The 19,182-nt window shown below is 45.9% G+C and overlaps 5 non-coding genes and 1 pseudogene across 5 annotated transcripts; 3 read left to right on the top strand and 3 right to left on the bottom strand.

Annotated features, from left to right (window-relative positions):
• Positions 1–2,873: 2,873 nt before the first annotated feature.
• Positions 2,874–3,015, top strand: LOC148633878 (U4 spliceosomal RNA). The gene has a single exon (XR_015933845.1). It is a non-coding gene; the product is annotated as a U4 spliceosomal RNA (small nuclear RNA).
• A 9,686-nt stretch (positions 3,016–12,701) lies between these two features.
• On the bottom strand, positions 12,702–12,843 carry LOC148633877 (U4 spliceosomal RNA). Its single transcript, XR_015933834.1, has one exon. It is a non-coding gene; the product is annotated as a U4 spliceosomal RNA (small nuclear RNA).
• A 1,293-nt stretch (positions 12,844–14,136) lies between these two features.
• LOC148633876 (5S ribosomal RNA) lies at positions 14,137–14,255 on the top strand (annotated as a pseudogene).
• A 635-nt stretch (positions 14,256–14,890) lies between these two features.
• On the bottom strand, positions 14,891–15,054 carry LOC148633875 (U1 spliceosomal RNA). The gene has a single exon (XR_015933856.1). It is a non-coding gene; the product is annotated as a U1 spliceosomal RNA (small nuclear RNA).
• A 1,788-nt stretch (positions 15,055–16,842) lies between these two features.
• LOC148633874 (5S ribosomal RNA) lies at positions 16,843–16,961 on the top strand. The gene has a single exon (XR_015933766.1). It is a non-coding gene; the product is annotated as a 5S ribosomal RNA (ribosomal RNA).
• A 635-nt stretch (positions 16,962–17,596) lies between these two features.
• Positions 17,597–17,760, bottom strand: LOC148633873 (U1 spliceosomal RNA). Its single transcript, XR_015933830.1, has one exon. It is a non-coding gene; the product is annotated as a U1 spliceosomal RNA (small nuclear RNA).
• Positions 17,761–19,182: the final 1,422 nt, after the last annotated feature.

Below are 19,182 nucleotides of genomic sequence, written 5' to 3'. Positions count from 1 at the left end.
CAAATCCACAGCCCCTTCGGACCTAACCACAGACCACAAAGAAAATTGGCTGATTGGGAATATTATTTAGGTATAATATTTCCACAAGCCGGCATGAACTTTCTGAGTCGAGAGTTAATTCAAATGGCCTCGACTTTAGAAGAATTAGCAAATTCTACCTCATCTAGTCTGAAGGCTGTTAATGATGAAATGGTAGCCCTCAGAACAGTGGCCATGCAGAACCGACTAGCTTTAGATTATGTACTGGCGGCCCAAGGAGGAACTTGTGCAGTAATTGGCACTGAATGCTGCACATATATTCCTGAAAATTCTGAGCACATCTCAGATCTGGCCCAACACATTTACAATGAGGGACAGAAATTTCAGTATGGGTAAAGTCTGTGTTTGGGGCCTGGGGTGGAACCTTTTTATAGTGTTTATCCGTAGGAGTAGTATTGTTTATATGTATAATTGTAATCATCACATTCACAAAAAAATGTATCACATCTTGCTATAACCGTGGAACGTACAATGACATGGCAATACATACCTGTTCGCCAAGAAAGGAAAGATCTGCCCTGACATTGTATTTATAAAAATAGGCTACACTGACGTATGCCATATTTTATAAGGGGGGAATGAAGAAAGATGTGAAGACGGGGGTTTGAATTTAATCCTTTCTGTAGGGGGTTTAGACTTCTAAGTCACAAGCTGGGGTTTATGGCAGGAAAGGGGGTTAACTGATAAGGATTGCAGATGCAAGCTAGGAACCCCCCTGGGTGTAATGTTAAACTGACCATTTGCCCAGAACATCGTAAACTGGCCAAATACCATGAACCCCCCTCTTTACCATCAGACCGAGTGACGTCAGAAACGGAGAAGAAAACACTATATAACCCAAAAGTTTGTAACAGTACGTGGAACAATACTTCGGTTTTGTTGTTTCTTGCGGGAAACAAGACTTCGGCTTTATTGTTCCTTGCATGCAATAAACTCATCTGTTTTACTTCATCTCGGGATCAAGAACCTTATTTCTTCTGTTACAACAACCAGAACTATAACAGTCCTTAACACTTAACTACACCATTCCAAACTAACACTAAAGAAACACTAGTATATACTGGTATAACAAATATAACCAAACATAATCATTAACTGAGCAGTCACTGGGAGCAAATCTCCTTCCCATCCACAAAGGCCCTCGCTCCCACAAAGTAGGCTCTCCTCCCCTCTCTTCTGGCAGCTTCAACCTGGGGCCACAGCTGGTTCCTGGTACTCCTGTCCGCGGCAGACAGGTCCTCTGCAAACCTCAGTTTGTTCCCATTCAAATACTCATTCTCCCTCGCCGCTCGCCACAGCATGTCCCTCGCCGTCCTCTTGGTGAACTGTATTATAATCGATCTGGGGCGCACTTGCCCAGACATGTTCGCTCTCCCGAGCCTGTGAACAAAGTCAATGGCCGATATTACGTCCTCCTGGTCCGGCAGGGTCCTTTTACAGATACCCTTCACTGTTGCAACAAGGTCCTTATCACGTTCCTCTTTAACTCCAAATAATTTTAAATTCCATCATCGACGGTATCTATCTACATCGTTCACTTTCAATTCAAGTTCTTTAATATGCTTTTCTTGTTTGGTATTTACTTGTTTAAGAACTTTTACTTCACTCTTTAAGTCTTCAACCTCTTTAAACACACAGTCCATGGACTTTTTAAGACTTTCGATTGCGACTGTATTAGATCAAATCATTTCCTTCAGCTCACCCATGCTCTGTGCCATCATGTTGAAGATGTTGGTCTGGAGCTCCTCCAGCGTCAGGTCGCCCCTTCCTCTCTTGGCTGCCGGGGTTTTCACAGGTGTGCTGGGCAGGGACTCCGGCTCTTCCTCTGGCAGCTGAGTCTCACTTGGGCTGCGAACGCTCGCGTACGAGCGCATCTCCAGCACTCTTTCCACGTCCCCTCCAGCTGCTTCACTTTTCCCTTTAGTTGCCATCAATTTTCTTGTAGTGCTATACATATACGATTGAGGTTTCTTAGACTTCTCCTTCGAAGACCCAGCACTCTCTTTTCTTTTCCCAGTGTTACTCATATCGAAATTCTTAAACCTAAAAAAAAACGTTTTTTTTTCTTTCAATTATAACTGAAGTTTAAACACGTAGTGTTAAGTCCTTATTTTTCTGTAGTCAAAAAAAGCAAAAATTAACATTCAGGTCATGAAAAACTCAAAAAAAATCCTCAACCACTAAACTTTACCTCCCACCTGAGCGCCATCTTGAACGCCCCTACCACCAGAGAATGCTCACGATTTCGGAAGCTGTCTCCGGGACGTGCTGATTCCACACATCCTGAATAAATCATGATATTGTTAGTTGCTGTAGCTAGACGTTCAAATGAGTTTCATGGCCAGATGGACTGTTTCCTCCAGCGGTATAGTATTGCAGTGAGACAGCACGATGCCTGCAAGACTATGTCACGCTAAACGCCACAGATTGTGTTTGTCCGTTCATGTCAGTCATCCTGCAGCCACGGGAAGTGGGACACAAACATGCCGCAATGCTTTCAAGACATTAGGATTTGTTTGTGCAACATCCGAGAAGAGTACTTGTGGCTTGAATGTGAACTGTACGTGCCCGCCCCCTTTCCTCTGTAGTGCATGAGTTCCTCCCGGCATGCCCTTCGTCATTGTTCTGTCATCTTGTATTTAAAGGGTTGTATTTCTGCTGCTGAAAAGAATCAACGGGTTTCTTTGTTCCCAACGGAGCCCTTGTCTGTCATGAAATTCTTCAAAACCTCAAGCTAGAAGAAGACGACAAATATGAAGCGTTACAGCAACGACATGCCATGAGACGATTGATAACGATTTCCATAGGATCCCCGCGGTTGCCTGGCAACCGTCGGCTTTGCGCAGTGGCAGTATCGTAGCCTGTGAGGTTTAGCCGAGGCGGGATTATTGCTAGTTGAAAACTTTTCCCAATACCCCGCTTCCGCCGGTTTGCAATACAATCGGCAAAAGCAATTTTTGACAGTCTCGTTAGAGACTGAGCAAGGTGTTTAAAGACAGATTTGGTCATGGTGACATCATGGTAGAAAGAAGCGAGCTTGTTCCCAGTGGGCATTGATTCGTCGAATATACGTATATTTACGGTGAAATTACGGCTATACGTATATATACGTCGCCTCGAAGTATAATCAACGTCGAATTGCAACCGTAAAATTGACGACATTAACAAACGCATATATAACGTCGAAAACACATCTAACACAGTGCCTGAGGCTTTTTACTGTATGTATCGTGTGTGCCGCAACTAGGAGTATATGGCACTCTGCACAGTGTACGAAGTAAATTATTTTCGCAGCAATTAATTTACACGTGTATAATAAATATAGTAAATATAATAAATTAATTACTGCGAAAATAATTTACTTCGTACACTGTGCAGAGTGCCGTATACTCCTAGTTGCGGCACACAATCAATGCCCACAGCTTGGCATACAAGGGTTTTGCTGAGGGGGTCTTGCCACCTGCCTGAAAAAAAACAGTAAAATGTTTGAGTGCCTATAGAGTTTCTATTTTTATTTTCTTGACAAAAGTCCCCCATCAGTGCGCGGTGCCCGAGGAAAAATCTGTAGGGGGGCGTCTGAAATTCTGAGGGGGGAGTGATATTTCAGTTGAAACGGAGCTGTACGGTGCAGCTACCCAAATGAAATCTCGCAGCTATGCCGTTGATTAGTGCTTCATGATAGAAGATAACGACTAGCAATCTGGTATTTGCGATGAAGTTCAGTTTCACATTTTTCGTCACTCTCAAGGTTTGTATTGCCTGGAGCGAAAAGTACCATAAGCGTTCATTTTTGCAGCTACATGGACGTTCTGAATCGTTAAGAAAAAAATGTTGTAAAACCAACAGAAAGCACAGACTGCTATAACTAGTCCTAGTTATATAACGATTTTAAGTATAATGATAAACTACTGCAAGGAATCGGTCCACCTGAGCAAACAGGATCGTAATGTTGACACTCAATAATATGTGCAGTTCCTGGACGGATAGCCCTCCTGCCTATCAAACAGACTGAGTGACTGTTCGTGTCATTTAGTGTTGTCTGACCATTGACAAAGTACAACTATTTTTTTAGGGTGCAAATTAAGTTAGGTAAAACTTTTTGCCCAAAACTGAAGGGGCGACATTCCCCCCTCCCCCCGTGATGCCAGGCCTGTCCCCATCCTATTCCATAATGTCATTATATATAATACCATACAACAGTGACCGATCCTTACTTATTGCATGCGTTAAAATTGCACATCAGCTCATAGCAGCGATGTATTATCAATGTTAAATTTCAACCATAATATCGACAACATTAATAAACGCATACGTTGAGAAAATATCGAACCCAGCATATTTTCCGGTTATATACCACAATGCATTGCTAGTATTCGTTGGTCACCATTTTGGACACGTTTTTCAAACGTAAAAGTATATCCGAAAATATCTCAGCAATCCTCTTTTGACGAGTAAGTATGAACAATAATAATACTATCTGAATACATACAGATCTTTCTTAATATTATTTTGATTAAAATAGTATGTGAATAAGCAAAAAAATGGCACATAAAATAGTGTGAATGGGGAAGATGACACAAAATCGTTTTGCCGTTTCTCTTATTCTTATTCTATGTTGTACTTTCAAACTTTGGGTACTCTTTAATTAGGACAGACTTTATTGCTCAACTGCTATGATGCAAGCCAAATTTTATACATTTATTTCAGCTTTGAGCTTAGTAAACCGTTCATTTTTTAGATTATACTAAAGAAGATATTAATCATCATTTATTTGGGAAGTAATATTATATAATTTTCTCCTAGCTGCGGTGCTGAAGTCCCACCCTACATCAACAGAAAAAGAAATAAAGGAGCACGCAATGTGTTACTTGAAGAATGCATATGCAAGGCAGGGGGCCAGGAGATCTGGACTCTGAAAATAATAGGTTTTTGGTTCTAACTGTTAGGACAATTAGACAGGGTTTGCAAATAGTGGACAAAAATCGTCTTAACTTCCATTGCAATATTTTATATTTTATGTAATATTTTTTTCTTGGAAATATAGAAGTTGTACATTTTAAAATGTATATTTGAATCAAAATGTGGTTTTGAGTTAGTGTGTTAATGTAATTAGTTTTGTGTTTGTCATTACTATACTGTATATTGCCATGTTACCAGAATTTGTAGCTGAAGTTTAAGACTAGTTGTGTTTTTATGATTATTGCCCATATGTTGATTGTTGATTGATTGTATACAATGTATAATTTGAAATACATATGTTTCAGGTGTGAATGTGTATTTTCAGAATACATTTCTAAACCTAATCATTGGCTTGTTTTACTTGTTTCTACACCTATAAAATCTATCTTTGATGTATAATAGACCTCTACCCATATACGTATAATAGACCTCTAATGTTATCCGTATAATAGACCTCTAACCATATACGTATAATAGACCTCTAAAGTTATCCGGAACTCCAACCATATATGTATAATAGTCCTCTAAATTTATCCGTATAATAGAACTCCAACCATTTATGTATAATGAACGTCTAAATATAGACGTATAATTGACGTTTAACTTTAGACGTATATTAGAATTTCATTCTAGACGAATTGTAGACCACATTTAGACGTCTAAGATATGCGTTTAATAGACGTATATTATACGTCTTTTGCCCAATGGGTTACGTCTCAACAGAAACGCTCTTTAGCTCTTTCAGCGTTATGCAGAGAACATCGTCTGTCGAGATCACTTTTTAGTCAGCGCGAAACGCCGTGTGCTGTCAGTTTGATTTCATATTGCTCGTAGCGGCGCCCGGCTTTTGTCTGTCAAACGTTAGGTTGCGCTTCTTCATGCTGCATCGTCGGCATGAGTGGAGCTTTATAAACGTCTGTACTTACTGCGCCCCATAAGAAATCGTTTGTCCCCGTTCAAAAGAGATTGTGCGATGTCCTGCAGCAAACCTTTGACAGTTTGAAAAGAGGAATTTATTCTGCTTCCTGTGCGTGCAGTAGTTACAAAGTTGAACGCCTTTACACGATCTGCTGCAGTTTTCAGTGGGCGGGCTTTGTCAAATGGCTTGGAAAAACGCACTGTGTTTCGGCTCGGGAAACATCATGAGCAGTGTCCTGCATGTTTTCTGTGTATAGCTGTCTTTTAACGCATACAGAATTCATTCGAAATCATTGATTTCTCCAATTAACAAGGGTCCCTTAAAGGATGAGTCAAAGTAACGTCTAATCGGATTAGTTTCCTTAGAGCTGGTTCAGAGTTTGCTCAAGAGTTTACCTTTCACAGATGCGCAAAGAAGAATGTTGGGGGTGCACGCTTCAAGGCGCCTTACAGCTGTAGGGAGTGATTCGAGACGATTCGTGGCGTGTGCTCGTTCCCATATACCGTATGACCCGGGGTGCAGTGCTAGGATGACGTACAATACCGCTTGGGCACGTAACAGCGTTATATGCAAGTGCGGGACGTGAGGGTTTTCGTTTGTTCGTTTTGTTTTGCTCTGCTTTGCTTTGTTTTGCTTTCCATCGCGTTGGTAAGAGCGTAAATAAAAAGGCGATTCCTGTGTCTACCACTAATGTAAGAGCTATTTCAAGTGCGACGTGGTGCGGCTTTTCAAATGCTTGTGGGCATTTCTCTGTTGTTGATTCTTTTTTTGTGTGTAACAAAGTGGCATTTTCATGTCCGGACGGGGAGACTTTATCATTCCGACATGAAGCCACCCTTAAGTCCTCTGAGGCGTGTCTGTCTGCAAGGCTTGTATTTTGGAAATGTTTTTTTGAAACGGAGAACGACTTTGAAATAGGCTTCCGCCGGCGCCTCGCGATCCAGGTAAGATTGTAGCAAGAACGCAGCGGCGGTGGGGCTTGCTGTAGTCGTGGCTGAGTGGTTAAGGCGATGGACTAGAAATCCATTGGGGTCTCCCCGCACAGGTTCCAATCCTGCCGACTACGTTGTCCGCCTTCAGTCGGTGTGTTTCGGCACAAGCAAAGAAGCGTGCCTCTTTGCTGTTCCTGGTGGTTTTAAAACGCCCAATCGCTTGTACCCGCTGCCTTGGAAATAAGTTCTTCAGCGTCCGCAAATGACATTTTGCAGCTGGAAGCAGATGTCGACGCGTTTTGCACAGAGCACCAAAAAAGCGTCTTTTTTGAAGGCCCAGGCACTGAGCATTGGTGGTTCAGTGGTAGAATTCTCGCTTGCCACGCAGGAGGCTCGGGTTAGATTCCCGGCCAATGCAGTGACTTTTGCAGCGAGCGGCTCCATCACTTGCATCCCCTTGCAACTCGCAACTGAATACCCACTGAAGCTAAGCAGGTGTGAGCCAGGTCAGTACCTGGATGAGGATGAGCTACAGGGAAAAACAAAGCTTCCAGCTGGAAGCGGTGTTAATGGTGCCGGCGGGGGGGTGCTCACCCTGAGGTCTGTGCGGGTCCCAATGCCCCAGTATAGTGACGGAGATGCTGTGTTGTAAAAGGGCGCTGTCTTTTGGATGAGATGTAAAACCGAGGTCACAGCGCTCTGTGGTCATTCAAAATGACCACCAAAACCTTTGACAAAAGCTCTTGGTAATTGATGGTCTTCAATAATGCTTCTCCTTTAGGTACATTTTAAATCAGCTGAAAAATGCTGTGAAATGGGGGGGCACTTTAGGCCAGTGTAGGATTTGGGTTACAAGAACCATGAAACTGCACGAGAAAGCCCGTACACTGAATTACACGGCTTTCTATTCAAAGGAAGACAAAAGAAATTCCCTGAGTTTGATTTTTTGCAGCACAGAGAGGAGCACTGTCGTGAGGCCGGTTAGCTCAGTTGGTTAGAGCGTGGTGCTAATAACGCCAAGGTCGTGGGTTTGAGCCCTGTACGGGCCAGGTCTAGGTCCAGGTCCCTGTTTGTGAAACAGGCAAATGACTGTCTCAGGGGCCCATTCCTCATTCTCAAGACACATGTGTGCAGTATGTACACCGTGCATTGAGCAATAGGGACTGAATACACCACAGGTAAGGTTAGAAGTCATTCTGAGGTGCCACATGTGAGGGATACAGCTAGGCATCTGAAATGTAGGGTTTGAGACCCTTCAGGAGTACTGCATCCTTTGAGACAGACCCGTGCATGTTAAACAAATGATCATTTCTTTCGGCATTAGGGACTAAATATACTAAACATATGATGCTAAAATGTTATTTCCACATATATTAATGTAATAAATGATTGCTTATGCTTTATAAACAAATCTAATTAAAATAAAAGCTTAAGTTTTGTATTTATCTTGTACCATAGAACATGATTTTCTTTGTATTTCAAGCCCACAAAGTGTCCAAATGACGCACTACATGATATAAGGAAGATTATCACATGCATATCGGTATTATCTTTCTTATGAAAATGCATTCCTTTCATTACCTTTTACTTTTTAAAATGAACTCAAATTGAGTATAATGTAATAATTTAAGTAGAATAGATTCTAATAATATAATGATCCAGTGTTTTGCACTACTTCACTGCTTCACTGCTCTATGCCATCTGGAAATAAATCCTCAGACTGCTTACTGCCCTGGGCATGTACCAATAAATTAAAGGAGCACATCTGTTTATCACTGCATTGAAGCAGGAGACACACAGTCTCTGCAAACACATCCTAGATACAGTGTTCCAGCACCTTTGACCTCATCCAGAACGTATCATTTCTTGAAAGGGATTGCTGTCCGAATGCACATCTGAATCCCAAACAGAATCTCTAGTAAAATACGATCATTTGTGAAACAGGCAAATGACTGTCTCAGGGGCCCATTCCTCATTGTCAGACACATGTATGGAATGCTTTCACCGTGCATTGAGCAATAGGGATTAAAAACACCGCAGGTAAGGTTAGATGTCATGTTCTATGATCATTTCTTTCAGCATTAGGGACTAAATATACTAAACGTATGATGCTAAAATGTTATTTTCACATATATTAATGTAATAAATGATTGCTTATGCTTTATAAACAAATCTAATTAAAATAAAAGCTTTAGTTTTGTATTTATCTTGTACCATAGTACATGATTTGCTTTGTATTTCAAGCCCACAAAGTGTCCAAATGTTCTATGATCATTTCTTTCAGCATTAGGGACTAAATATACCAAACGTATGATGCTAAAATCCTGAAAAAAGGATGTGCTCCATCTCGTCAGTAGATTGGATTCCAAAACTGATTTGGGTCAATATACATTACCTTTGAAATTAAAGTACAGTCTACTGTAGGGAACCATCAACTTAGAAAGCATTGGCCTTCCCTGGGGGTCAGGTAGGTGCAAAAGATAAACCTTTATCCTATCTTTATCTTAAGATAAGTGGCCAAGCAGTATTTTTCCAAGTTTCACCAAGCACATCATGTTGCCATAGTAGACAAAGTTCTATAAAATGTTAAATAACTTTTAAAAAAAGCATCTTGGTCTTACAGTACTGTACAAGGTGAATTAAACTGTCCCTGGTAATAAAAAGTAATTAGAAGCATCTCAGAAACTTTATCTCTAGAAACATTAGCTGTTTTATATCATGTAATTTAGTGTGATGTTGTCAGAATTCAAGGACATTATCACACACAGAAATTGGTTCAGTTAAATCTAAAAAACACAGCTAAACATGGGTTTAAATGTAACAGAAGTCTTACCTCTTGTCAAAAGATTTAATTCAAGAAGCGATGTAATAAATGATTGCTTATGCTTTATAAAGAAGCTTAAGTTTTGTATTTATCTTGTACCATAGAACATGATTTTCTTTGTATTTGAAGCCCACAAAGTGTCCAAATGATGCACTACATGATATAAGGAAGATTATCACATGCATATCGGTATTATCTTTCTTATGAAAATGCATTCCTTTCATTACCTTTTACTTTTTAAAATGAACTCAAATTGTGTATAATGTAATAATTTAAGTAGAATAGATTCAGGTAGGAAATATAGAGTCATGATGTTTATGGCTGACATCATTTCACATGGGTGAATTTTAAGCTAAGAAATAAAAACATTTACAATGAAGATACCATTGCTTAATTTTAAATGCCTTTAAAAAATAAATACCTCCTGAGAATAATTTGCCACTCCCAGATCCTTGGTAAGGTACTGTTTGAATCCAATCAGGAGAGGAGCATCCAGGGAGTGCTTTCTATAGAGTCCAGCTTGGGCCACTCTCTTCCGGCCTGCTGATACTTTTTAACTACTCAGGGCCTGTAAGGATATAAAACACCGGTTTAAACATTTTATACCTATAAGACAAATTAGAATTTTAGTAAAAAATAGATACATCTGAAAAATAAAAAAGTCTTACTGCTGATAGAGTTCTTCAGAGCTCACATCTTCCCCTTCCTTATCCGCTTCTGTTTCAGTTTCTAGAGCAGCCTCTGGCATCTCTTCCTCCTGGACAGCGGCCTCTTGCTCAGGGCCGCTGGAATGCAGGTAGATTCTTTTCAACATGCTTTTACATAATATGTTGTAACAATGATTTCAAAAAGAAACTACAGAAGCCTTACAGATTAAAAATATCTCACCTTGCCAATGTGTCTTCAGGCTTCTCATGTACAAAAAGGCCCAAGGACTCTAGCAGTCTTACAACCACTATCCTGTTTGCCTCACCAGACACGATCTCTATTCTGTGGTAATCCACGATGACCCCGTTCTTCAGGTGATTCATCATGTCCTCCCTCGCCTGTTGAGAGGCCATCCTGATCTTTTCTGCCGTGGCGTGCTTCATACACGCCCTCTTCAAGTGAGCAGGAAGCTGATCAAGAGTATTCAGGTACATCTTGCACACCAGGGGAATCCGCGCGGGTTTCCTTTGAAAATAAATAATACCATCTGTGTATAGAAACAAGCTAAGACTGATTTCTTAAATTATCCTTAATTTTCTCTCTCATAGTTTGAGCATAATGATTTTATTGCATTTATATAAGAATTGCTCATTGCTCCTAAATAAATAATGGTTTCATAAAAAAGTGAACACTTACTTGGTCTCAGTCACAGACTTTCCAATAGAAGCCATTGTGGAGTTCAGCAACTGCAGGTCCTAGAAGTGGGGAAGGAATTTTAAAAGAGAAACTGAATTACAATACAGAAGGAATGGCTGAGGGTTCACTGAAATATATAAATATACAAATTCCAAAGACTGAGTCCATATAGAAACAACTACCTTTCATTTTCAGTATAAGAAAAAAAAACATTATCTTCCAAAGCATCATAATATTGTCCCTTCTTCCAGACTCTACTTCTCTCTTGTAGTAGTATAGCAGACCTTTCCAGGTGAGCAGATCACAGAGTCCGAAATGAGCTTCCTCCATCAAGCAAAGTACCTGAACATGACTCTGTCTTCATAAAAGCGCCCCTGTAATAAAGAAATTAAATCCGAAATCAAGAGGGCAGTTGCCTACTGAAATACAAGAAGTCATCAATTTTAACCTAGCAACACATTAAAGGCTGCATCTATACAAGTACGATTCTAGAAATGCTCACCAGATTACGTTTTAAGAAGGAACTGCGCCTCAGGTTCCGCCGAGATCTTAACTCGGATGGCAGGATTCAGAGTCCGGAGTGCGGACTGATGGCGCACGGAGGGTCCATATACTGTGGATCCCTCAGTGATCTTCCGCGTATTCAAACCGCCAGCGTGTGACTCCCCTGTCCCCGTGACCTCATTGCTCTGCTCTCTCCTCTGTGCAGCTGAGCCCGACTCACGGTAAAATGGAAAAAAACATGCCCTCGACGCGAGATTTATTCTGGAGCGAGCCAGTGTTGCGCATAGCTGCCTTCAAAGCAGTTAACCCAGGTACGATTCCCGGCCAACGCAGTTGCGAATGTTTTCAAATGCTGTCATGAGCCTTGGATTGTGACTAGCAAAGCGAAGCCTTTTGAAAGAGCTAAAGCACTGCAAAACGTAATTGAAGGAGAATCTTACAGGGGATTCTGAGCAGTGTCTGCATACATGCAGTCAGATAAAGGTGCTGAAAGCTTGAGCTACTCTCAATGTCATGCTGCCCTTCCCCGGAGTAAATCTGTTACATTGAAAGAATGCTTCTGGCAGGTTCAAAAAGGGACCCTTGTTAATTGGAGAAATCAATGATTTCGAATGAATTCTGTATGCGTTAAAAGACAGCTATACACAGAAAACATGCAGGACACTGCTCATGATGTTTCCCGAGCCGAAACACAGTGCGTTTTTCCAAGCCATTTGACAAAGCCCACCCACTGAAAACTGCAGCAGATCGTGTAAAGACGTTCAACTTTGTAACTACTGCACGCACAGGAAGCAGAATAAATTCCTCTTTTCAAACTGTCAAAGGTTTGCTTTGCGAACGCTGCAGGACATCGCACAATCTCTTTTGAATGGGGACAAACGATTTCTTATGGGGCGCAGTAAGTACAGACGTTTAAAATGCTCCACTCATGCCGACGATGCAGCATGAAGAAGCGCAACCTAACGTTTGACAGACAAAAGCCAGGCGCCGCTACGAGCAATATGAAATCATACTGACAAGCACACGGCGTTTCGCGCTGACACAAAAGTAATCTCGACAGACGCTGTTCTCTGCATAAAGCTGAAAGAGCTAAAGAGCGTTTCTGTTGACACGTAACAAGTTCGTTTCTTTCTACCATGATATCACCGTGACCAAATCTGTCTTTAAACACCTTGCTCAGTCTCTGACGAGACTGTCAAAAATTGCTTTCGCCGATTGTATTGCAAACCGGCGGAAGCGGGGTATTGGGAAAAGTTTTCAACTAGCAATAATCACGCCTCGGCTAACCCTCACAGGCTACGATACTGCCACTGCGCAAAGCTGACGGTTGCCAGGCAACCGCGGGGATCCTATGGAAATCGTTATCGATCGTGTCATGGCATGTCGTTGCTATAACGCTTCATATTTGTCGTCTTCTTCTTCTTCTAGCTTGAGGTTTTGAAGAATTTCATGACAGACAAGGGCTCCGTTGGGAACAAAGGGCGTTGTGAGAAAACCGTTGCTTATTTTCAGCAGCAGAAATACAACCCTTTAAATACAAGATGACAGAACAATGACGAAGGGCATGCCGGGAGGAACTCATGCACTACAGAGGAAAGGGGGCGGGCACGTACAGTTCACATTCAAGCCACAAGTACTCCTCTTGGATGTTGCACAAACAAATCCTAACGTCTTGAAAGCATTGCAGCATGTTTGTGTCCCACTTCCCGTGGCTGCGGGACGACTGACACGAACGGACAAACACAATCTGTGGCGTTTAGCGTGACATAGTCTTGCAGGCATCGTGCTGTCTCACTGCAATATTATACCGCTGGAGGAAACAGTCCATCTGGCCATGAAACTCATTTGAACGTCTAGCTACAGCAACTAACAATATCATGATTTATTCAGGATGTGTGGAATCAGCACGTCCCGGAGACAGCTTCCGAAATCGTGAGCATTCTCTGGTGGTAGGGGCGTTCAAGATGGCGCTCAGGTGGGAGGTAAAGTTTAGTGGTTGGGGAGTTTTTTTGAGTTTTTCATGACCTGAATGTTAATTTTTGCTTTTTTTGACTACAGAAAAATAAGGACTTAACACTAGTTGTTTAAACTTCAGTTATAATTGAAAGAAAAAAAAAACGATTTTTTTTTAGGTTTAAAAAGTCCGATATGAGTAACACTGGGAAAAGAAAAGAGAGTGCTGGGTCTTCGAAGGAGAACTCTAAGATACCTCAATCGTATATGTATAGCACTACAAAAAAATCGATGGCAACTAAAGGGAAAAGTGAAGCAGCTGCAGGGGCAGCAAGAGGGCGGAGGCGCCGCGCGCCCGGCCGAAGTGTTGGACCGGTGCGCTTTACGTGCTGAAATAAACACGCGACAGCCCCGAAATGTTTCCAGAGTGCTGTGCACTGAAGACTTGCCTGGTGCTCCTCCGTGCAGATTCTTTGTCCTCCTCCAGTGCGGGACGAGCCAACACAAGGGAGCGCATTCGCCAACATCCAGGCACGCAATGCGATTTGGAAAGCAGCTCCTTTCCAAAGAGTTGCACACGAACGATCCTTCAGTCCCGCTCGGGGGGCACGGAGCCCCCGCCACACACAGCTTCAAGTAGCGAGTCAGGCGCCAGGCCTTTCGCTTACGGCCACACCACCCTGAACACGCCCGATCTCGTCTGATCTTGGAAGCTAAGCAGGGTCAGGCCTGGTTAGTACTTGGATGGGAGACCGCCTGGGAATACCAGGTGCTATAAACTCTTGCTCTCCCGGCCAGCAGGGGTCGCCGTTGGTGCCGTAGGCTTTGGGAGGAAAACCTGCAGGATGGAAAGGTGATCTATAGCCTCATCTCTAGAGATGTTTTGTTGCTGTGGCATGTGTGTGACCCATATTCCAAAAAAAAAACCCGTCTGTAAAATGAATATCGAAGCTGCCTCTAAATCTGCAAATGAAGATGAGTCGATAAACCACTCGTTTTTCGTATAACTAGACATATATTCATTTCTACCGATTTCATTCATTGAGCACGGTTACAGTAGAGGTACAGCCATTCACTGTTTGACATGTCTGCACTGGTACAGAACCGAGCAATCAGAAAACGGGTGAAACTGTCTTTAGACTCAGCATACAGTACCGAGGCCCCCCATGACCAAATAAAGGCTAACCTCGATAATCAGCCTAAAGAACGCAGACTACAGCAAAACGACTGACTTTGAAAAGGGAATGAACGTCCGGAAGGAGTAGTGGAACTAGCTTGAGATGCTTCTCCGGACCCCTAACTAAAAGCCAGCGAGAACCAGCAGCGGCGTCCACTCCTGTCGAACCGGGATCCTTCCGCAGCCACGCAGCTCGTGGTGTCCTAACCCTCCCGTATCTGATTTTGGACCAAGCACATCAGGGGAGAGCGCGAACGCAGTCCCCCACTACCAGAAATTATGCAGTCGAGATTCCCACATTTGGGGAATTCGCAGGGGTCAGCACAGCCGGAGTGCAATGGCCGAGCCTCGCCCTGGGTGAACCTCCTTCTTGATCAAGGGATCTCCCCTGCCAGGTAAGTATGAGTTAAACAGGCCCCTGCAAGCGGCCCGCACCCACAGCACAAATCGCGCAGCCTAGGCCACCTCCTCGCCCCGCACGCCACCGCCTCCTGCTGGGCCCACTCTTTCACACACTCACACGCCACACTAACACTCAAAAGTGTGGGCAAAACGAGAAAACGAGCGCGCCGTTTCCTACACATCTGCAGTCGCCGTTGCGCATTCGGAGCATGTCCCGGGATGCAATTCGGCCTCATTTGCATAACTCCAGACCGGCAGATCGCCACGCAAGCTCGCGACGTGCGCCTGCCACACACCGAACAAACCTTTTCAGCAATTTCCAAAAAACGGGCCTGCTCGCCTGCCCACAAGGCTCCGTCTCTTACCTGCTCTCCAGAGCCTGCTGCCTTCTGTGCTTTTCTCTCGGCACCGCTGCAGTGCACACAACTCCTGCAGCGGGAGGGGGGGAGAAAGTTCCCGCGCTCCGCCGCAGGGAAGGCTCGCTCCGTGCGCACACGTCCTTTCGATGCCAGTCCAACAAGTGCTCCGCATTAGCTGCGTCGGGGCTCCGGCGTGTCGCACCTCACCTCACCTCGCCCTACCCCCTCCTTGAATGTCTGCCGCTGGGCATGCCCCGCTCTCCTCCGCCTTATCTTATCGCGTGTGAGCACCGACAATGGCCACAATGCCGGGGAATGGCACCTGTAAAGTGTTAATTGGGGCACAGGAACAGCCCGTCTCGTCTCGGGGGGGGCGGCTTCAGAGACAATACAGCAAACACAGCGGGGCGGGGGAAGAAGACGACACCACACATGCGGGTACATTCAGCTCCGGCGGGAACGAGACATTTGTCGGTCTTTTCAAGTGCCGAGAGCTGAGCAATCCTTCACTTGTATCGTTTCTCCCCGGTGACTAGATCTGGCCCTGCGACTCTCGACTGGGCTCACCCCCGGGGCAGCCCAGCAGGTGTGAGCATGTCCGGCACCCGGATAGGAGATTCCACCCCGGAAAAGCTCCGGTTGCTGCTGCTCCTGCAAGAGGTGTGACTGGGACCAGTAGGGAGCGCTCACCCTGCGGGCTGTGTGGCTCTCTTACGCCCCAGCCTCCTGATGGCGACACTCTGCTGCACAAACAGAGGTCAAACCGAGGTCCCGACCCTCCTTGGCCATTAGGAAACCCCAGGGCGTCTCTCAAAAAGAGACGCCGGGGGTGTCCCTCTGGTGTTAGTGCTCCCCTTTACCCATCAGTCGGGGTCTCCTCCTAATCCCCGTCTAACCTGTAACAATCAATGACGAGGCCCCCCTGTCCGTGAGATTTAGTACTCGCGCAAGAGACCGGGGGCAGAGCGCGAACGCGGTCCCCCGCCCCCCACAAAGTGCGCGCTCCGGGTTCCCTCTCGGGGCCCTGCAACACAGCGGAAGGGCAGCGAGAAGGAGCCTCTTGCTCTGATGCCGCAAGGCCACAAGAGGGCGGAGGCGCCGCGCGCCCGGCCGACGTGTTGGACCGGTGCGCTTTACGTGCTGAAATAAACACGCGAAAGCCCCGAAATGTTTCCAGAGTGCTGTGCACTGGAGGTTTTTGTCTGGTGAAGACTTGCCTGGTGCTCCTCCGTGCAGATTGTTTGTCCTCCTCCAGTGCGGGACGAGTCAACACAAGGGAGCGCATTCGCCAATATCCAGGCACGCAATGCGATTTGGAAAGCAGCTCCTTTCCAAAGAGTTGCACACGAACGATCCTTCAGTCCCGCTCGGGGGGCACGGAACCCCCGCCACACACAGCTTCAAGTAGCGAGTCAGGCGCCGGGGCTTTCGCTTACGGCCACACCACCCTGAACACGCCCGATCTCGTCTGATTTCGGAAGCTAAGCAGCGTCGGGCCTGGTTAGTACTTGGATGGGAGACTGCCTGGGAATACCAGGTGCTGTAAGCTTTTGCTCTCCCGGCCAGCAGGGGTCGCCGTTGGTGCCGTAGGCTTTGGGAGGAAAACCTGCAGGATGGAAAGGTGATCTATAGCCTCATCTCTAGAGATGTTTTGTTGCTGTGGCATGTGTGTGACCCATATTCAAAAAAAAAAACCCGTCTGTAAAACGAATATCGTAGCTGCCTCTAAATCTGCAAATGAAGATGAGTCGATAAACCACTCGTTTTTCGTATAACTAGACATATATTCATTTGTTACCGATTTCATTCATTGAGCATGGATACAGTAGAGGTACAGCCATTCACTGTTTGACATGTCTGCACTGGTACAGAACCGAGCAATCAGAAAACGGGTGAAACTGTCTTTAGACTCAGCATACAGTACCGAGGCCCCCCATGACCAAATAAAGGCTAACCTCGATAATCAGCCTAAAGAACGCAGACTACAGCAAAACGACTGACTTTGAAAAGAGAATGAACGTCCGGAAGGAGTAGTGGAACTAGCTTGAGATGCTTCTCCGGACCCCTAACTAAAAGCCAGCGAGAACCAGCAGCGGCGTCCACTCCTGTCGAACCGGGATCCTTCCGCAGCCACGCAGCTCGTGGTGTCCTAACCCTCCCTATCTGATTTTGGACCAAGCACATCAGGGGAGAGCGCGAACGCAGTCCCCCACTACCAGAAATTATGCAGTCGAGATTCCCACATTTGGGGAATTCGCAGGGGTCAGCACAGCCGGAGTGCAATGGCCGAGCCTCGCCCTGGGTGAACCTCCTTCTTGATCAAGGTATCTCCCCTGCCAGGTAAGTATGAGTTAAACAGGCCCCTGCAAGCGGCCCGCACCCACAGCACAAATCGCGCAGCCTAGGCCACCTCCTCGCCCCGCACGCCACCGCCTCCTGCTGGGCCCACTCTTTCACACACTCACACGCCACACTAACACTCAAAAGTGTGGGCAAAACGAGAAAACGAGCGCGCCGTTTCCTACACATCTGCAGTCGCCGTTGCGCATTCGCAGCATGTCCCGGGATGCAATTCGGCCTCATTTGCATAACTCCAGACCGGCAGATCGCCACGCAAGTTCGTGACGTGCGCCTGCCACACACCGAACAAACCTTTTCAGCAATTTCCAAAAAACGGGCCTGCTCGCCTGCCCACAAGGCTCCGTCTCTTACCTGCTCTCCAGAGCCTGCTGCCTTCTGTGCTTTTCTCTCGGCACCGCTGCAGTGCACACAACTCCTGCAGCGGGAGGGGGGAGAAAGTTCCCACGCTCCGCCGCAGGGAAGGCTCGCTCCGTGCGCACACGTCCTTTCGATGCCAGTCCAACAAGTGCTCCGCATTAGCTGCGTCGGGGCTCCGGCGTGTCGCACCTCACCTCACCTCGCCCTACCCCCTCCTTGAATGTCTGCCGCTGGGCATGCCCCGCTCTCCTCCGCCTTATCTTATCGCGTGTGAGCACCGACAATGGCCACAATGCCGGGGAATGGCACCTGTAAAGTGTTAATTGGGGCACAGGAACAGCCCGTCTCGTCTCGGGGGGGCCGGCTTCAGAGACAATACAGCAAACACAGCGGGGCGGGGGAAGAAGACGACACCACACATGCGGGTACATTCAGCTCCGGCGGGAACGAGACATTTGTCGGTCTTTTCAAGTGCCGAGAGCCGAGCAATCCTTCACTTGTATCGTTTCTCCCCGGTGACTAGATCTGGCCCTGCGACTCTCGACTGGGCTCACCCCCGGGGCAGCCCAGCAGGTGTGAGCCTGGCCGGCACCCGGATAGGAGATTCCACCCCGGAAAAGCTCCGGTTGCTGCTGCTCCTGCAAGAGGTGTGACTGGGACCAGTAGGGAGCGCTCACCCTGCGGGCTGTGTGGCTCTCTTACGCCCCAGCCTCCTGATGGCGACACTCTGCTGCACAAACAGAGGTCAAACCGAGGTCCCGACCCTCCTTGGCCATTAGGAAACCCCAGGGCGTCTCTCAAAAAGAGACGCCGGGGGTGTCCCTCTGGTGTTAGTGCTCCCCTTTACCCATCAGTCGGGGTCTCCTCCTAATCCCCGTCTCACCTGTAACAATCAATGACGAGGCCCCCCTGTCCGTGAGATTTAGTACTCGCGCAAGAGACCGGGGGCAGAGCGCGAACGCGGTCCCCCGCCCCCCACAAAGTGCGCGCTCCGGGTCCTGCAACACAGCGGAAGGGCAGCGAGAAGGAGCCTCTTGCTCTGACGCCGCAAG

This window comes from Lepisosteus platostomus, unplaced genomic scaffold (genome assembly GCF_059453375.1).
Source record: "Lepisosteus platostomus isolate fLepPlt1 unplaced genomic scaffold, fLepPlt1.hap1 Scaffold_42_H1, whole genome shotgun sequence".
Classification (NCBI taxonomy): Eukaryota; Metazoa; Chordata; class Actinopteri; order Semionotiformes; family Lepisosteidae; genus Lepisosteus; species Lepisosteus platostomus.
Note: the sequence above shows the minus strand (reverse complement) of the source record. Positions and strands in the feature narration are given on the sequence as shown.